At 36.7% G+C, this 9,178-nt stretch overlaps 1 long non-coding RNA gene across 1 annotated transcript; it reads right to left on the reverse strand.

Moving 5' to 3' along the window:
- Positions 1-773: 773 nt before the first annotated feature.
- On the reverse strand, positions 774-2,572 carry LOC135210578 (uncharacterized). The gene is made up of 3 exons (XR_010313553.1): positions 2,429-2,572; positions 1,109-1,237; positions 774-954 (listed from the first exon to the last, which is right to left on the reverse strand). It is a non-coding gene; the product is annotated as an uncharacterized LOC135210578 (long non-coding RNA).
- Between the last annotated feature and the right edge of the window lie 6,606 nt (positions 2,573-9,178).

Below are 9,178 nucleotides of genomic sequence, written 5' to 3' on the forward strand. Positions count from 1 at the left end.
TAATAGTTTACAGTAGCCCAGAAATCACTTCTTAAAATGGTACTATCGTACCTCTCCCAAGCAAACAGATGCTATTGTGAGACTTACCAGATAGTAAACGATTATCATAAGAAGAACTGCAATCAAAACAGACAGCCAGACTCCAGGATTGAGAGGTTTATAAAGACTTGACCAGTTGGGAGTGATCCTCGGCTTGGCCATGGCGAAGGAAATCCGAACATAGGTGTAGCCGATGGTGAAGTCGTACCTTTCCAGACGGGTATCTAATATTGCGCAGTTCACTGGAGTCATGAAAGCTTCTCGTCGAGCCACCATATCAAATCCCTGTGTCGGGAAAGATTTTCCAATGAAGAAGTACTTAAAACAGCTTATAAAGTTCATTTATCATTCATGATTTGGGGTGATTTCAGTTGAATGATTAATGTGATAATTGTATAATATAACCAATAATTATACCCGAAGCCACACTTAATAACCATGAAAGGTATATTGCATTTCATAGGGAAAGAGTGTATGATCTGAAGTATGACACCAGAATTCTTCCTTAGTCTTGAATAACATTGGAATTATGAAGCCATATAACAAGTTTAACAAAACTTACTATTGTTTATGACTCAATTGTTACAAAATTCTCAAAGCTTTAGAGAAGTAACTGACCACAGATGCAATGAGCTTAACCAACTAAGAAAAATTCCCAGATGAAAGTCATATGAAGTGACCACACCATCTATACAGACTATTATGTTACCACAAATTATTTATCTTACCTCCATCCAAGATTTTATTGGAACTACGTAAAATCTGAAGTTGAGCTTTTCTGCCACAGTCTCTAAGAGTATGTAATCCATCCCAGTCATTTTTTCAACGATGGTCCCATTGGGCGCTGCTTCCTTCACAGGAAACCAAATTGGTTTAAAGGTCATAGAAGTCACATTGACAATGGCCCCGTGGAAGCTGTGAGGAATATAGATTTCTTTCAGCTTCATATATCTTTTCTTTCTTTTCATTTGTTTTATGGTTAACATGTAAAGCAATGCAAAGATGAGGTGCAAAACATAAAAGAGATTTTCTAGTGATATAATATAGTATATATATCGACAGTACTTACTCAGTAAATTTTTCGGGAAATAAAGTTATAGTAGAGGTGTAACGCAAACCCTTATCCAATTTCCAGACAGCAAGGAGCACAGTTCGCGGGCCAGTTGGCGTGTATGGCAAGTGGGAATAAATTCCCCACCTGAAAGGTAACGCTAATGAAATATCTTTGTGTTAAATTCTGTGGATGTGTTTCCACATCAGTTTTAACTCGATTGTGTTGAAGCTTTTAGGTCTACTGATGAACTCTGAGTTCATTTTAAATCTTATCAAATTAAAGCATTACAAGTTGACCGGTTACTTCAAAATCTGAACAAGGTTGAAATTGAGTCTAAATTCAGCTGACTACAAAACTCAGTGATTAAGCGTTTTGGTGCTGTCTTGCTACAGTTTGAGTGTCATCGTATAACCTTATGCATGATAGACAACCTATTGCAGTTTTAACTCTTAATCACAATTTTCTTTGAATTCTTTATATTTCTGTTTTCATTTATTACATACCATTTTCAAATACTTTATCATACTTATTACTCAATCCTATTCTTTCTCTCCGACTCTTGTTTTTTAAACCTTGTGACTTATTTTGAAAGAGTAGCACAATGAATAGCACCAAAATAATATCCTTTGATGTAACTATCAAGGTCTTCTCTAAGAAACACTCTATAAAGCTGCAATAGACTTCTGAAGGTTGTTTCCTCCCGATTATAAGCAACTCAGTGGCCCTTGTGATGGGATAAAACTAGCTTTCAGAGGCCTATCCCCTTTAAGTCTTTCTAATGGCAGTGCATTTTCACATACTAACCGCCATTATCAGTCTTAGATATGACCAGAGCAGCATAAAACGACAGACAACATATGTTGTCTTTACGGCCAAAGGATCCCTGAAATCTGGGGCCAAGAATTTCATGACTGTGATCAGATACCTTAAGCCCTAGCTAGGACTCTCCTCTTAATGCTCACTGGAAATCACTTTCAGACTTTAGTATATTAAACCATTTGACATTATAAACCTTTCCAGTGAATTGCAGGGTGACAGCATGAGCAACTTGAATAACACATATGTACAATATATATGTGTACCATTCACTGTGGCATTATCAGTTCGTATATCAGGAACGTTTATAAACCAAGGAAATCACACATTACGACCGTAGGTGTTTTAACCATAAGTGCTAGGTAAACAATGCTATAAAAACACGTTACTCACTCTATCAACTATTATAATTACGAGAAATGAACTCGACCACTCGACTATACAAAGTCAAATTGTTCCTGCAGTTCTTTATGTTAAAGGTCGCATAAACCTAACTTAACAAGAGTAACTACATCATACCTTCCAGTCGCTTCATTATCCCTGTTGACAAATATCGTGTTGGTCATTGAGAATGACCAGTAGTTGATCAGGAGAGAGTCCATGATATCTTCAGGTAATCTCGTGATAACGATCAACTTTGTGGCCCATTTCAGAAGGCGATGTTTCAGAGAACGCTGAGCAAAAGTCTTCAGGAACATGATATTTTCACTTACTACGACAAGCACTACGTTCCAGGAGGTTCTGCGAAACTAAGTTGTAGGTTACCGAGATTAACAATTTGGTAGTTTAAATCTTTATATATATATATATATATATATATATATATATATATATATATATATATATATATATATATATATTTTCATCATGGAAAACTGAAACATCCATCTAATCACCCACATCATCATCATCATTTTAATAAAAACTGGGTTTAAGTCTGAATATGACTTTTTTTATATATCAATTTATCCACTGTACATTTAAATCATATCCTAGATTTACCTACTGTGAATGCGCTTCTTGAATACAAGAAATCTGCTTTTCATAAGCGAATATAATCCTGAAACGTTTACTTTAAGATAATAATTTCCTCTTAAGTTGCCATAATGCAGGCACTTTTATTTCTGCTTTAAAATTGCTGCTTAACAGCCTTTTATATAACCATCGTCATTATGTACAATCTAATACTTTGTTTGTGTTTTCCGAACCCGATGCTATTCAAAATTCAGACATGATCCCAAAACATAATATTTAGTCTTGTAAATGCAAGTACAACTATCACATTACGGGACCTATTCTGATCTCATTCATTATTTTTCTAATTGCGACTCAGGATTACTGACTTACATTTCTTGCCAGTTGGTAAGTCACCACAATCTGTTCTCTGGTGTCGTTGAGCGCCAGGTCCTCAGTCACCATTTCGGTTACCTGGAAACCCAACGAAGCCTTTCCCCTCTCTATGTCCTGGAAAAGAAACAGGAAAAACTCCTTAATCAGTCCTTACAGCGATAATACATATTTGAGTGTGTGAGTTTATTTGTATGTACTTATATGTGAGAGCTGGTTGTATTTGATAAAGAACAAGATTTTAGTTCTTGAACACTTGCTAGTTTCTGGTTTCTGTATAAGATTTTGCAGCTTGTGCTATGAAATTTTGTGCATCAGCAAAATGAATAATTTTTAAACATACACGTTTTTAGATATATGTATATATATGTGTTTGTGTGAGTGAATGTGTGTACACACTCTCAAAGGTCCATATCCAAAGATTGTTTTGTAAATTTATATGTACATAGGTAAGTGAGAAGCTTGGTGACCTTGTTAACTTGATTCAACGTCCAGTAAAGCTACCAATATTACAAACATATAAAAAACCTTTTGTCCCTGGTCTGACAATGACGTGCGTGAAGGTCCCATCACTATACTCACAACAATAACGTCATTATAGGCATCTTGCCCTTTCTCTTTCGCAAGAAGAACAGAGCTGGGTCTCTGAGGCAACGTTGACAATATGATGTTAGTGAGAACTCCCCCGCCGTCTAAGGGTCCTTGCAAAGAAAATAGACAATCTCTGATCATTTCAGCGTGAGGCGACAATACAGTGTTATTTTGTTTTATATAATCTTGCTTTAAATATGATGTGTTCCCCCCCAAAATTGTATTTCATACGGCTTCAGAGCATTCTTGCATAAAATGTAAATCAATTATCGTTATCCGAATTTTAAAACTAACACATATTCATTTGATATCAAACTGATTTGTTGGTGCTTTTAGCGAAGTGCTTGCTAAACCACTTGGAAGAGAAACAGGACTGATTTCTGATTCGACTTACCAGCATTCTTGATATATAAGGAACTCGAGGGTATAGCGACTGCTAAAGCTCCGACGATGATCAGAAGCATGTCCGAAACGAGATGCTGAAAAGGAAATCGATAATGTTACTGTTTTGATTCTGACTTACTGAAACTAACGGGACAATTACAACAAAAAATATACCCAGCTCTAAAAAAATATCCTTTCAACCATATAATTTTTTGCCATATCATCAGTATTAACAAATCTGACACTTACTCGCAAAACAGGCTACCAAAAATGTTGGTTAAGAGAGTGAGGAACAAACATACTCTCTCCTTGACTGATGGAAGATGACCAGTGTATGAAAAAGTGAAAACAGGACGAAATTGCCAAAGCTTCGTATGTACAAGGTAGGGAGATATTAACTCAACACTCCGAGTATCACGAATTCTGGAATTTCAGCCAGGGAGAGGTGGATCAGTGGGTGTTACGAGACTGCCTCAGAAGTGGACGATCTCTCTACCTAATCTCCTTGTAACAATGGCAACTTTGAAGTGGTATATGTACCCCAGATGCTAATGAGAATGTGACTGAATTTGTTGTATGTCAAACAGAAGGGAAAGAAATTGTCATCAGTTTTCTTGGAGCAGTATTCTAAATGGTGTTGCATTAGAATTCTTTTATAGATATTCTAAGTGGCACTGAACATAGTGCCATGAACTTGGAATATATTACATTCTTTCGATTGAAAATATGAACCGCTTCAGTCTGTGTAATCAACTTCTGGGGTGTAAGAAGTCTCTTGAGGGGAACAAGTTTTCTTTTCCCATGAAATAACGTCATAAGCCAGTTGGTGACTTCACAGTCGGGGACAGACCCGTGTGCAGTGCGAACATCGGCACTAGTACTTTGCTACACCACTTCTGAGTTCTGCTTCCCGATTTGGGAACGGTTATGCCAGGCGAGCAAGGTGGACGCTGAGCTATCATTAGTCTATAGACTGGCGGGTATTGCACCACTGTACATCCCCTGTCACTGCCAATCAAGAACCCAGAAATACCTACAAGAAACTGACAATAGACACCCACTCTACCACCAACAAGAAGTGACGAGACGTCTTCAGTCAAGAAAAGGCTTCATGGTGGTAGAAAACCTGCAGCCTAAGGATGCCACGAAGTACAGAGTGGATCAATGGAAGTCATACGACCAACTTTTCCAGAAGCTACCCCAGTCCAAGAACCTTGAGAGTCATTGCCCTTGGATACTAACTTAACAAAGGAAGCACAGGAGAACACTGAACAGGGCTCGCAGTGGCGTTTGGAGGACGAGGGATAACCTCCACAAGTGGGGTTACATTCTCTCACCCAATCGTTCCTGCTGCCACCAAGTCCAAACCATGACTCACATCTGGGGATTTGGTCCAGCATGCACCGAAAAGGAGCTCTACGATGCTGATGAAGCTGCCCAAGGAGGGTTTGTGTGCTGGTGCGACAAGATATGAATGAATGAACCAAGGAATATGCTCCTGTGCTTGTATCACCTCTAATTTAACAATAAGTATCATTTTTCCTGGTAGTGTTTGATGTAATTCATGTGACGCTAGTTAGTTTCGCCTCCTTTTCTATTTTGGTGTCTAATAGGATGATGATGTCCCAGGTGAAGAACATATCAAAACCTGTTTTTATGATTCTTATGTTGTAAGGTATGCTTGTAGCATATCGTGAATAGCAGATCATTTGGCATCCGTCTCTTCCCGGGACAATCTGAGTAATGGCAGTTCCCGCCTTCTTTTAAATTGGGGGACCAAGATGTGTAAAGAATGTACAGATTTAAATTACTTGAAACGCAGTAACATTGTTCATTTCTTTCATTAAATTCTATCTGTGTAACTACTGGCAGTCAAAGAAAAAATTTTATTGTTTGCTTTTCAGGTAGACCATTTACAAGGCAGCTGATGGAAATATTCAGTGCCTTCAAAAAGGAAAGTATCCCCTAAACAAACAAACGAACGAAAAATAGATGAAACTTGGGAAAATAAGAACAAGTTCAAAATCACCTAAATTTTTATCTTTGAACAAAATAAAATTTGTGAAAAAAATCAACAAGGTCCTCATAATCCACGTGATAATACCAAAGGCGTTTCGCACCATCACATTACATGTTTGGTCTCGTCTTTTAATATTTCAGTCATTCATAAAATTTGTTCAATGTGATTTGAAGTGTAGCTTATAAGAATAAACAAAAACGAGAAAGCTTTCTCCTTTTATAAAGTAGTCAGCATTAAATAGCTAGCATGCTATCTGTGACTATTTTGTATTTCAACCTCATTTATTTAATTTTCCTTTAGAATTATTATAACATTGTTCTACTTGTCCCCATACTCTTTTACAAATGAATTTGCCCATATAAACCCAAGTCATTGATTACCATAAACAGTCAAATTGCAAATGGCTGAAATAAAGTAACACATTTCACAAAAATTTTTATTTGATTTTTACACTGTACGCTTTCCGTACTTAAAAAAAATCTTTAGTAAGTAATATGCTCAAGGCAAAATTACATAGTACTGTACTTATTTTTGTCATATCCTGTTAAATGTCTTAGGAATGAAAACTACTACTTTAAGGCAGATATACAGAATCCAAACGAAACGCAAACTGCAGCGTATTTGTTATTAGGATAACAAAAACGCTATTATTTATATATAATATATAATATATATAATATAATATATCTATATATATATTATATACTATATATATATATATATATATATATTATATATATAAAACATAAGCCTATTACAAATCTTACTTCCATCTAGGAAAGACCCAGTTACCATTGTTAGCGAGTACGAGCTCAAATCTCGATGGCAAAGAACTAATTGTTCTACTACATATCTCAGGATTACTGCTGAGGCTACACCATAATTGCTTTGCCTTCGCAAATGCTTCTGTTTCATCCTGTGGTTGGTGAATGATCCAATGCTTGCAAACCAGGTCCCAGATTTCGCTCATGGGGTGGATATCATTGCATATCTCAGGCCAACAGAGTATTTTGACCTCAAGATTCTTTTCCAGCCACATCCTGACTCGTTCATGTCTCAAAAGTATGTTGTTATTGTGTACAAGCACTGCAGAAGGGTATGTCAGGCAGCCAGTTCGCCTTAGGTTGGGAAGCAAGAATTTTTCAAGCAAGCAGATAAAGCCATCTGCGTTGAGTGGATTAGAAATCTTGACCAGTTCTCCTGGACCAAAAGCAGAGACCCAACCCCACATTGCCGGATGAAAGGTGTGGGGTTTTTCCATGTCCTTGTTGAACCCCGTTTTAGTTTCAGAGGATTCTGCCTTAGTAAAGTAAGCCTCAGCACTAAAGATAACAGACTTCCATATATCAGATTGAATCTGAGCGTACCTGGCTGCAAAGAGGAGTCGTTCTATCCTTTGGGCCTCACCAATAGCCTGTAATGAGATATTTCTGGGATTTTGTTCTACAAATCTTTGAGTGTTTACTTCATACATTCCTGTTTGAGAAGTTTTATTTGTTCCCTTTGTAGAATTACTGTTGATGTTATGTTCACTTCGAATTTTCAATGAGCGAGGTCTGCCACTCCTCTTCCTATCATGGAAAATACCAAACTGTTTCCAACGCTTTATACACCGATACACTGTTGTAATACTGACGGTGCTTTTCTTTGCAATTTCTCTGGCTGACTTCCCTGTGTTCCACAGTTCCACGACTTCCATTCGAGTTCTGATCTTTTCTTTTAACAAGTGATATTTTTCGCCTTCCATGTTTCCCTGAAGTGAAAATGTTATCATTCTCAGATTAGTTATTGTACTCGATTTTTCTACATTACAGAAATTGCTTAAAATGTACAAGGATAATGAAAAAAATCGTCAGTAATAACAATGTTTTGATTAAAATGGGCCATCAGTGATCGGCTAAGTAATTTCAACAACGAAGGCGCTTAAATGACACCAACACTACATCTTGAAACTTCTAAAACAAGTAATTGTGACTATAACAGATTTTTCATCACGAGGCCCCTAGACACAGTTCACTATATAAGGCCCAATACAACTATTTTGTTGGAGGGGTAACAATTTCTAGAACAAAAACAGTAATATTTGATACCCAAATGCCCTCTATAGCCTCTGTCTGGAGAGGATGACAAAAATCAATACAAAAATGAGGAGGACTGAATTCAATGATGTCTGTAAAGGGAAGGTAACACTCCTCAAATTAACCAACTAAAGAAAAGCTGAATTTCACTTATTAAAGTAAATGAAACTATGATACTTGAAGAGTAATGATTCTCAGGTCAATAGATTAATGAATAGAAAATAACTTGTGACACTGAAAAAGATAATTTCCTTTCATCCAATCCTATGCAAAAAAAAAAAAAAAATGGGTACACTCCTCAAATTATAAAAGAAATTCCAAAGAGGAACGGATAAGGGCATCAAAACCTTTAGTACCATGGTTGAAGAAGATAAAAGAAATGCAATAAAATGGATTTTAGATGACGTGTCACTGATTAAGTTCTTGTTGCGATTAGTTACTAAATTAGATTGATTTCATTTTACAATACTCTGTCTCAGGACCATTAGCTATACTCATTTTCAAAAGTATTTTGCTCTAGAGTGTGGCTCTGTAACACGTTCCCAATGCTATATTTTCACCGATGTTTGCTTACTCATAAGTTAAAAGTCTTCCATTTGTTATCTTCTATCGATTTTTCTCAGTTGCTCTCAACACATAATGATTTTATCGTCATCGAGAATGTTGTTAACGCCATGCAATAAGCCAGTCTATGTTTCTGGAGAGCCGATATAAGGAATAACTTGTTAGGCACCTAGCACAAGCATTGACCCAACCAATCGGCAATTTTGTCTCGTGATAGCTACTACATCTACTAGGTACTACTTAGATATATTAGATTTAGCCAGCCTGATCCTTTTTCCCCGATCA

Source organism: Macrobrachium nipponense, chromosome 39 (genome assembly GCF_015104395.2).
Source record: "Macrobrachium nipponense isolate FS-2020 chromosome 39, ASM1510439v2, whole genome shotgun sequence".
NCBI classification, from domain to species: domain Eukaryota; kingdom Metazoa; phylum Arthropoda; class Malacostraca; order Decapoda; family Palaemonidae; genus Macrobrachium; species Macrobrachium nipponense.